Raw genomic sequence first — 11,726 nt, 5'->3', positions numbered from 1 at the left:
TACCGCCCAAATATTGCACTTGTGCTCAGAACTAGAGGCGAGTTTCATAGCTTATTTTTATTTAATTCAAAAGTCGTCATCCATTTTTGTAAATATTTAACGGGAAAACGTTTGAGGTACCTTTCGCCATTTGCCTCCATGTGTTCGCGAATTCTGAGGTTCATCATTTACTAGTTTAATATAATAAAAATAATTGCATATACTTTTCGATATAGATCATGGCATGTTGCCGCATGCGATGCTTGAAATTTTCACATTATAATGATAAAAGAACCAGTTCTTTCAAATGCGAAAGAACTTAAGTGTGCGACCTAAAGTATCTCCAAAGATTACTCGCTCGATACCCGCTTTGCCCGTAAATACCTGCTTGAATTTGGAAGGTCCCAACGTAAACCCTACAAGCTTCGTCACGACAAACTAATAATTGAAAACACAACGTACGTATTTGACCGCGCCACGCAAAATGTTTTCCCACGCTCATCATAGCTATCTACAAACGTTTTTGTAAACTCGAGTCATAAAGTAAATAAAGTAATAATAAATTATATTATTATTATTATTATTATTCCTTGCCATGTCTATACACTAATATGAGAAGTGTCTTGCCTGAACGGGATTCTCATCGTAATCTGATCGACACTACTGAATGTAACCTTGTTGTTTAAACCAAAACACAACTAAACCCGTCTATAAGTGATTCCGAGATACTATCTTCGCTACCTGGTTTCGATATTTTCAGGCGCGACCGTATGAAAAAAATAAACAAAATCCGGCGGTGGTATCATTATTTTAGCTCGCCACAGCCTAAAATGTTTTCCTATTAATACTCCCTCTCCTATAAAAATTGAACTCACCTGCTCTAATGTTTCGTATCCGCCAACAATATTTGGTGTTTGCTCTCATCACCCAGATTTCGGCGCTTCCTTTATTAATCACTTCTGCAAGGCTCTCCATTCGCTCACATAATAACAGCAAGCTTTAGTTTTTTTATTTGGGGATTTAAGTTTTTCTTCTACAAACTCGTCTGACTTAGCCCTGACAACGACCAAACAGAGCGTAGAAAGTGACTTCGTCGACACATGCCTCACATTTGGCTTATCACAACTTGTCTGCACCCCGACGAGGTAAATTGACCATTTACTGCGCTCCAGCGGTTTCCGGAAGAGGACAGGTTGACGCCATTTTCTTTGACATGTCGAAAACCTTCGACCGGGTTAATCACACATTACTGTTACACAAGCTTGCCCTACATGGCTTCAGCTCGCATCTCTGCGCCTGGTTTTCCAACTATCTCGGTCATCGCCGCAATTCGGTTCGTGTTTCCGGTAGCTACCGTAAATCAAGCGCTAAGAGTATTAGGTATGATTTCACATTTATGTCGCCAATTTTCTCCCCTTCATGCTAATTGCAGTTGTATAAGTCTTTGGTTAGGTCACGGCTAGAATTTTGCTCTGTGGTTAAGAATTCACTGACTATTTCGGAGGCTATTGGGACTGGAAATGTACAGAAGCGAATGATTAGAATCGTCTATGATAAGTATATTGGAAGGGGGTGTTTCTACCGCTACGAATCATAGCTTCACAAGTTTCTATTGCATAAACTGACTGTAAGAAGACAGTACCGAGATTTTATCTTTTTATGCAAAGTTGTACATGGTGAGGTAAACTCGACGGACTTATTGCAGTCTATTGATTTTCATGTTTCACCCTGAATAATTAGGAACAAATAAACTTCTTATCCCTCCTGTACATCACCTGTGTCAACTCTTTCGAGGATTCAAATTGATTTTATAATGCACATCAGAATAACTTTGATATCTTTAGTGCACATCAGAATTGTATGCAGCAATTACGCGAATGGAAACAATTGCCTTAAGCAGGCCAAATGAAGCCTAGCCCTATTTTTTTTTTGCTTGTGTTCGTTGTTAGTTTTTCTTTGATAATTTGTATTTTGTCTTATATATATAATACTTCACCCATGTTTGTGCAACACACAGTACGCCGCTAGGTTGTTTGTGGGCACTGGAAAATAAACCATTATTATTATTATTATTATTATTAGAGCACCTTTGATGTTGTCCTTAAATTCAATCCTGATATTACGTCATTCATGCATCTGCCATCGCTTAGCGACCATACAATAATCCACGCTACAATCCAGTGTCAAGTATCGCAACCCAAAAATATAAAAAAAACAGTAACGCTATACGAGAAAGGTGACTACAAAGCAATGAAGGTTGCGCTAGTCACCGTTTGCACGTGATTTCTTGCGGATTTTCCCAAACGTTCTGTCGAAACCAATTCCCAACTTTATAGAATAAAATGCAAGACCTAATCAAGACATATATTCCTACCATCACTTTAACCAAATACACAGCATTTCCATGGTTCAATATAGCATTAAAACGTCGCAACAACAAGAAGAAACGACGATTCCGTTCAGCCCTAACGTTCGAAAAACGCAGACCCACGGGATAAATACTATGCCACGGAAAAACGATTCGAATGTCTTGTTTCCGCAGCTAAAAGTTCGTGTTTGTTTCTGCTATATCTGGTATGCTGCGGATCAATCCGAAACAACTTTGGAAAGTGGTTAAATTCAATCCTTTCAGTTCTCGCATTCCTAATCATGAAGTTCCGCAAGCACTGAAGCCCATGTTCTAATTTTCATTCACTATTGAATCAGACCACGATATTCCCGGCTTTATGTTTTTCTTACTATCAAGATATGCCCAGCATTACCCTCGATCCAAATGGCATCTCAAAATAATTGAATCGTTAAAGTTAACATTATCTACCGGCGTCGACGGCATCAACTTACAGATATTAAAGGACACAAAATATAATGCAAGTATCAGTCTGTCTAATATCTTGAAGCACTCCCTATCACCTGGAGTGGTGCCAAAGGACTAGAGTATGGGCAAGGTCATTCCAGTGCCCAAGAAAGGTCCATCGTCTTCGTTTACAACTACTGCTCAATCTCTATCACCAGAGTTTTGTCAAAATTAATGGAGCATGTAATTTATTCACAAATAGTAAGCTTTTTAGTTTTTGTTAACTTTTCACCCAGATCGACACGGTTTTCTGAAAAGACTTTCTTGTGATATCCTATTAGCAATGTTTATTAACGATTTGAGTTGAAGTGCTTACCATAACATACCGGTAGATGCTCTTTTCTTAGACTTCAAAAAAGCTTTGGACAATGTCTTTCATAGACGACCCTTGACGCTTTGGCGTTCAAACCTTGACAGCTTTGTGTAACTGGATATGCAGCTTCTTACCCCACAGGCACCAGTTCGTTACGCTAACGATCACTCCTCTCTCCTATGCCCAGTTTTTTCAGGTGCGCCTCATGACACTGTTCTCGGCCCTTTACTTTTTTAAATCTATATAAATGGCGTGCCAACTAAAATATCCTCTAACATTCACTTGTTCGCGAACGATAGCGTCATTTATCGTCCCATCGATAGCGCTACTGATACTCATACCCTCCAGCATGACCTTCGTCAAGTCGAAGAATGGTGCAACAAAAAGTACTGTCTCTAAATGTTACAAAAACATCTTTAATCTTTTTTCACCGCAGGCAATTCCACACCACCCCTAGCTACACCATGCGTGGTTTGGTAATCTGTTCCACATCTTCTTACAAATATCGAGGCATAAGTTTAACTGATAATCTTACCTGCTCCTCTCACATAACGGACATGACTAATGAAGCTAACCGAGTGCTTGGTTACCGGCGACGAAGCTTGCGACTAGTCCTTCCCTCTGTAAAACTAGTAGCTTATATGACACTCGTGCGTCCAAAAGTAGAGTATGCAAGAGTTGGGGGTCTGGGACACTTCTCAATCGAACCTCTCTAAGACACTTGATTATGTTCGAAATCGCGCAACAAGATTTATTTTTTCCGATTATTTTTGTCACACTAGTGTCACCTAACTCAAATCTCATGCTGATCTCCGAAGCCTTGAGTCACGACGCAAAGTTGCCATGCTTTGTTTCTTTCTCGAGTTTTATTTTGCATCAGTCGACAATTCTTTTATCATACCAACTTGCCGAGTTTCAGACTACATTAGACATGAGAAAGCAGTTTATCCTCCATGTGCTCGAAAATCTGCCCATTTTGGTCGTTTTTTTGTTCAGACAGCAAGGGACTGGAATGATCTGCCCGCCGATGCCGTGCACCACTACAACCCTATTTATTTCAAGACCGCCATTGAGCACGTTATCCACTGAAAAGCGATCCTCATGTAATAACCCGTTTCTGTGACTTTTGAGACGTATGAAATAAATAAATTCATAAATAAATTTGAGCAAAGACAAAACATACGGTGATACTTTCCTTGTTTTTTTTCGTGAAAGAAACCACTTTTATTCTTTCTACAGAGCACCCCGTACTTTGCTAATACCTTAACATATTAAAACCACTAACAGCTTTTTCTGTCTTGCTTGATAAAAATGTAGTTTTTTTTTATCAATGCATAACTTGTTATGTGGGATCAGATGGTCATGCTAAATGTTTCATCAGACTGGCTATAAAAAGGCTGCAAGACATTCATATACGAGCGTTTTGTTTTTTGTCTAAGCCGTGGTTTTTACACGCGCGAGCCTGCCGCTTGCTCAACATGAAGCACTATGGAAGGCGACACAAACTTATTAACTAAACTGAATTTTCAGCAACTGTGCCGGATTGAAAACTATTTTTAGAATGTCTAGGAACCTGATTTGTTTGAGCTTGCTTTGCATTCGGCAACATCTTCCTCCCTTAAAATAAAAATAACAAGTGTGATAAACTTCACTGTTAGGTTAATTTCCTTCTTTTTTGTATAAACTCTTATTTAAAACACTTAAACCCAAAGTAATCATGCTGCAGATCTTGATGCCTGTGTTTAAAGCGTTTTCGCAATACTTAACGGGACACTGACACCCCACAATTTTGTTTTTCCTTTTTTGCCAGGCTATTCATTATGGTGTCGGACTACTACCCGATTAATATTTTGCTACAGAGTCACGTATTTGTTTAATAAAGCCAAAAAAACGCAACTGCCTGAAACCTAAACCAAAACCACCCCCGCACTCCAATGAAAAGTGGACAGGAGAGCGTGAGTGGCGGAAGTCACGTGGCTACACCCGGCCGTGCAATCGTTTTTTTTTTGTTTTTGTTTTCGCACGCAGCAGATGAAATGCTGTGAGGATCTGTTCGCCGTGCGATTCCTTTGCAGTTATGTTCGTTCCGCTCGCTGTTCTGCACTTCAAGATGAGCTATTGATACATTTAAGTGTGGCAATTAGTAGTGAGGTCCCGTGGTCAATTCCCGTGATCGGCTTCGAAAAAGATACTCCTAAGATTCTGTGTGAAGAGCTACCTCACATGTCCTGCATTTGAAAGTGGCATTGTGCGGCAGAGTGCACAATTTTCCGAAAGATCAACGTTTCGGGATCAATGGCTGGCTGCAATTCCTCTAGAACAGTTACGGGAACCTCGGAAGGCGGACGCTACCCGATTTATATGGTCCTTGCTCCTTGTGGAAAGTTACTACATTGTGTTTGCAGGTGTCCAAAATGGTATCCCATACCATTTAGTTCAGCGGCGTATCGTCCACAAAAATTGTTTTTTCAGTGATAATTGTAAAAAAAAGGAATGTAAACATCGCAAAATGTTTGACAAAAAAAAATATTGTACGCCCACACTAGGGATTAAACCCATGCGCGCTGCGTGTGAGGCGGACGTCTTTCCGCTGAGCAACTGAAGAAACTTTTTTTACTTTTTTTTATTGCACGGAATTGGGTACCAGGAGTATACAGAATACTCTTCCAGGTCAATCTCTTATAACAATTTTTTTTACATCAAAAATCTTTTATATGTTGGAGAGTATTAAATAAAGGTACCTATTCAGATACAACAGTCTGGGTTTCATAAACACTTTGATGCGGGCAACAAGTTCAATCAAATCAAGTCTTACAGTCCTAGGCTGTAAGTTCTCGTTTCTATTGTCCATACAGGTCTTCCACATGCTGTGTATTGAGAGCAGTATTACAAGGTCATAAGGAATGCGTCTCCAGAGGGCACAAGTAGAAAACGAATGGTAAACAAAGTGATATCGATTTTTTTTTTTTTAAAGTGCGTGGCAAAACATCCCAGAAAAGTACAGCATCCCAGCAGTGGATGCAAACATGCTCAACTGTTTCTGGCAATTTACATAGGGTACAATTTTCTGACCATAGAACAAATAAACCTTTTTCTCTGAGCCATGATTTTGTAGGTAATACTAAACAATGTAGTTTAAAAAAGAAAGTTTTTGCTGCGGGTGGGATGCACATCTTTTTAACTCGGCATAGGACATCACTACTGGATCCACCGTCAGCCACCGTTTGGTAAATTGGTAAAGGAGACAGGACACTTAAAATATCTCTTACCAACGTTTTTGACGTTACACTCGTTAGGTAGTCTGTAGTAAATCTTACCGAGAAAAACTGAAATGCCTCGACCACCTCTTTTAAGTATGTCACCAATACAGTTTCTTAGTATCCACCCGAAGATACAATATAGTCAGTAAGAGAGCTTTCCAGTCTTTTCTGTACTATTTCTCGAAGAAAGGGATGCTCTTGGTCTCTTAGAAAGTGAGAGAAGGAAACCAATTGGCGAACAAACATATGTGGAAGTCCGATCCCTCCGTCAGGTACACGGCGAAGCAAATTATCTCGACAGATGTTTCCCGAAAAGATGCCCATACAAAAACGGCGAACACCCTATGCAACCTTTTTTATATTTGCCCGGGCACGATGCAGTACCGGTAGAACGTACCACAGTTTAGCCACCAAAAATACGTTACAGACTGTGGAACGGGCGAAAATTGACAAATTCCTGTGGGACCAGCCTTTCGCTCGTTTTTCCAAATCGTTCGCCACTCCAGACCAGTTGGTCCTGCTGTTCTGGAAGTGCCTTAAGGGCACTCCAAGATAATCGCAAGAAATACGTCTCCACTGTATGTCTTCGTATTGTTCAGGCGTCGTGCCCCACGCTCCATGCCATAATCCTCTGCACTTCTCTAAATTCACTGAAGCCCCAGTAACCTCACAAACGTTACGTGTGAGTTCAACCGCCTTAGTCACACTTTTCTTGTCCTTGTAAAAGTAGGCGATATCGTCTGCATAAGCCAGGACCTTAAGTTTAGTTTTGCATAGAGTGAAACCGTAAACGTCTTTACTTCTAATTATACTTTGGCATAAGGGCTACGAGTACAAAGTAAACAGTAGAGAGAAAGGGGGCAGCCCTGGCAAACTGAAGAACGCACTGGGATGCTCTCTGTGACACTGTTATTTATGATTAAACTTGAGGAACAGTTGCGTTAAGACATTTGAACACCCTGAAAAACAATATCTCCAATACCAACGTGTGACAAAATCATGAACAGGACAGTATGACAAACAGGGTCAAATGCTTTCGCTAGATCAACTTGGAGCATCACAATTTGGTTGTTATTACTCGTGACGCACTCTAGTACACTTCTCGCAATGTGAACACTGGTCTGTATAGCTCGCCTATGAATTCCACATGCCTGGTGATCACCGACTAAATCGCAAACAACATGTTTTAATCTGGTAGTCAAAACTTTTGCGAAGACCTTATATTCTACATTGCATAACGTGATGGGCCGATAACCATTCACGTGTAAAAGTTCGGTTTTGTCGTCAGTCTTTGGTGTGAGAATTGTATGAATATACAAAAAAGTGGGGGGTAACGTGTTTGCCTTCTAGGCCGCTTGACATATCTCTAACAAAATGGGAGGTAAAGCAGTTTTACGCAGTTTATAAAATTCCCCTGTGATACCATCCAGACCAAAAGTTTTTTTTGTTTTTTTTTCGGAAGGTCATCAATGGCTTTTTCTATTTCTTGTGAGCTGATGGTTTCCTCTAGCCCTTTCTGCACTCCTCCTCTAATTGCGGCAGTAGAGCTACCAGTTCCTTAAGGTAGTCGTTATCTCCCGATAAAGCACTTTTCCCAAACATCTTCCGGTAATGTTCAACAAAGACCTGGGTTCTGGTTTTCTTATCTGTTATTATCAAGTTCTTATCTTCTATTCCCGTAATTTCTTTAGTTATAGCGTGCCTCTTCTCCTCCTCCATCACTCCCTTTGTAGGGCGTTCTCCCATAAGATACCTTTCTGTACGCGTGCGTACAACAGCTCCTTGGTAACGTTCCTGCTACAATGTATCTAAGTCGGCTTTCATGCGAGTTATGTATTCAAAACCCTCTCCGGGGTTTGTGCATTCAAGTTCGACCAAGACACGCAAATTACGTAACAGTAGGTTTTCTGTTTCTGACTTCTAAAATTTCAGAATACTGCTCCTCTAAATTACTAAATGTTTTAAATCTTGCTTATATAGTTCCCATTAACAAAAAATGTGCTCAGACATTTATTCTACTTGCTTTAAGGGGTCATTAGAAGTATCCAAAAAAACACGTCTTTTAGTAGTTGGCAGTTGAGTTTCCATAGCTTCCGGTTTATTATATTTCTTCTTATCTTCTTTACTGTTAACGAGACCATACAGTGATCAGTGAAAAATACTGGATTGACCGTAAAACTCCCTCGACAGTTGATAAGGTCTACGGAACAATAAATTCTATCTAGGCTTGCGTGAGAGGAGTTCTGAAAATGCGTAAACTGCAATTGCTTTCCTCCTTGTTGAAATGAGGCTGCGTCATAGATATAGCTCTCGTCAACCATATTCAGCAGTGTGTGTGCGCTTTTGTCAATACGCGATTTAGTAGGCGTCCTGTCTGCTTCCTCACAAACACAGTTGAAATCTCCTGGAAGAACTACTAGTTTGTTACAAATTAAGTAGGGTCGTAGATGGTGAAAGAACGCTACTCTTTGATTAACGTCATTTTGTGCGTAAACACATAAAACACGCCAATATACGTCAGTAACTCGAAAGTTGCACATAATGAAGCGTCCGCAAAGATATGTCGTGACCATTAATTCAGATAACTGAAACGACTTCTTAATAAACAACATGCAACCGCCAGAGAAACCAACAGCATGGCTAACACACATTTCCTATTGACAGAGAAAGATTTTCACGGCATGTTATACTTGTTCCTCTTTTGACAATATTGTTTTCTGCAGTGCCACAAAGTGAAAATCCTTACTGTCAAGGACGCGCTTTAAATGATATTGCTTTTTAGCGGGAATTGAAGCCTCTAACATTCAAGGTCATAAAACGAATGCTTCCGTGAGAAGGAGAAGGAGGAGGAGGTAGGGGAGTTATGCGGGTGAGGGGGGGGGGGGGAGGAAGGGTTACATTATCGTCTAGAGCGCAAGTGATGTTCTCTGCTTACTCGCAATGGTGAACGGTGGTACCTCTTATTTTTGTTTGCTCTCATTAGTATTTTTGATGTGCTGTGGGTCGTATCCATGGTGGCTTCAGGGTCATCGTTGTTGTCGTAATCCGTAGGCGTGTCTGCGGGGTCCGCCGACTGCCTCGGTGCTTCCGATGGTTGCAGGGTTCTCTCGTCCTTACAGTCCTTGGTAGATGTAGCTTCGCATTCCGTCGTTGCGCTGATTTGAGGCGGCTCGATGTTCTCGGCCGACGCCTGGCACTCGTTGGGACCCGGGGGTGCGTGTTCTGCAGAGACCTCTTGGGTGGGAAGGATGTCTCCACTGGCATCCACAACCTCTGAGATCTCCATCAACAGCTCGGAGCTGGAGTATGCTTCAGCGCCGGGATTTGAAGTATGCTTGCGTAGCTAGAATAGCACTCGTCGCTTTGGTGTCTGTACCCGTTGCATCGGGCATATTTTGGAGTGAGGCATTGTCGTCAAATGTGGCCAACTCTCTGGCATCTGAGACACCAGGGCGGCCGTCCGGACATGACTACGATCAAGGGACTGCGATCCGGCGACTTTTAGCAGATGAGGAATGCTTTCTGATGTCGCGGTGTCGTGACGGGTCATGCAGACTTCTGTGTTCATTGTCTCCATAGTCTCCATCCCGGGAACGCGCCACCTTTCTCGCGACACTCCGCACCATTTTAAAAGGCGCCAAGGCTTCAGCGATCTTTTTTCCTTCTAAGTGCAACGGTAGCCAGAGCAGTTTGATTTTGACATCTTTCGAATTGGGATCAATAATAAAACACTCTTTTCCTTTTACCTTCAGTTCTTTCACCGCTTTTAGCTTTTCCCTGGCTGCAGGATTTGCCATCCTTGCCGTCCAGAAGTAGCTCATTCGCAACTGCCCGAGATACAGCACCTTTTTCAGATCAATCACATCTTTCAGACAGTCGCGAAAGTCCATCGCACGGTACGGACGACCAGTAAGGTCAGCGTGAAGAAAGACAGAATTAAGGCACGAAGCAACCGGCGGAAATCGTGGAAGCAGGATTCGGTACTCATCTTGGCATACCGCCTGAGCCTGGGCATTTCCTGGGCCTACGGGTGTCGTCTGAGTGTTCTCCGGGTGCATCATTCGAAGATTGGTATTGCCATTTAAACCTGAAGTACTGGGGTTTCCTCGGCCTGAGGCCGATTGATGATTTTCCTTGGAGGTCATGAAAGCCCGTCCGTTCGAAACGGCGTCTTCTTCTTCCTCCTCGAGCTACTGAAGGAACTCTTTCGTTCGTTGTAATGCAGCCGGTCCACTGTATGTCGGAAAGTTTTCTGCCGATTTCCCTCCAGTACATGCACTCCCGGCTTGAAGTCGGGCAGCACCACGCATATGCCACATTCGTACCTCGTAAAGAAACCGTACGCGTGCGTATTCAACTTGAAGTACGCACTTCGTGCTTGACGTTTGAGAAACCGATGTCTTCAGCCACGAGAAGGGACGACGGCTCGGCGACGTGTTCGTGCAATCGGCATGCTGGTAGGGCGCGTCGTGCGGGATGAATATATATTCTTTTGATGGGTTAAAAATTTCTCTTTCGAAGGAAGACAGAATTCGGCGGTACCGTGAACCGTTCTGAAGTAGAGGTCCCACGCCCGTCGTTCGCTGCCATCCGCGAGTCCCACGATACGCGAAACGACGCCATGTTAAGAATTACGCAGTGAACGCACAGAATGCTTCCGGTTGTCTGTGCAACCTTCTTTTTTTTCTTCAATCAACGTATTTGCAGCTTTTTGGAAGCCACAAAAATGTGATTAATATTTTTTTTTCTATTTTTAATATTGACTGTGTGCCTTCAGTGACCAACGACTTTGGTTAAATTTGGTGGTCGTGTCTAAACCTTAGAAAACGGCTCGTAACCACGGAAAAGAGGGTTAGCGCGACTCATACAGGCCAGTTTTCGATCGGCGGTTTTCGGGCGGAAAGAAACCGAATTTCGAGCCGCAAATTCTGTTCCGGGTAGTTGGACTTTCGTATGGCACGTCAAAATAAAAATCTCGGCGCGCATAAATACCCTGTTAGTGTCCCTTTAAACAAGCTCGGCTGTGGCGCATAAACGTCGCGTTCGCCGTCTCCTATCAGCCAGATTTGTTTCCGCGACAATCTCCTCGAGCTTTGTTTTCCATTTTGCTTCAGACGCAGGACGAAAAATGCAGCCAGAATGTCTATAAATGGAAATGCTTGACGGTCCAGACAAGATGTGTTGTACTCCTTTACGTTTCTTTATTTTTAGTATCTGACTTTGTTTAGTAGAAACTTTGCTTTGGCGCCAAATCTGCACCTGAGTCTGGTTCCTACGCTGGACTGCTTTTGTTTTTTGTTGCGAAAAAAGATTGCCAATA

General features: G+C 42.2%; 1 pseudogene; it reads left to right on the top strand.

The window, feature by feature from the left end:
* The first annotated feature begins 3,691 nt into the window (after window positions 1–3,691).
* Window positions 3,692–4,235, top strand: LOC120846840 (annotated as a pseudogene).
* Window positions 4,236–11,726: the final 7,491 nt, after the last annotated feature.

Source organism: Ixodes scapularis, unplaced genomic scaffold (assembly GCF_016920785.2).
Source record: "Ixodes scapularis isolate PalLabHiFi unplaced genomic scaffold, ASM1692078v2 PGA_scaffold12__126_contigs__length_90152505, whole genome shotgun sequence".
Lineage (NCBI taxonomy): Eukaryota > Metazoa > Arthropoda > Arachnida > Ixodida > Ixodidae > Ixodes > Ixodes scapularis.
This window is presented reverse-complemented; position numbering and strand designations above follow the sequence as displayed.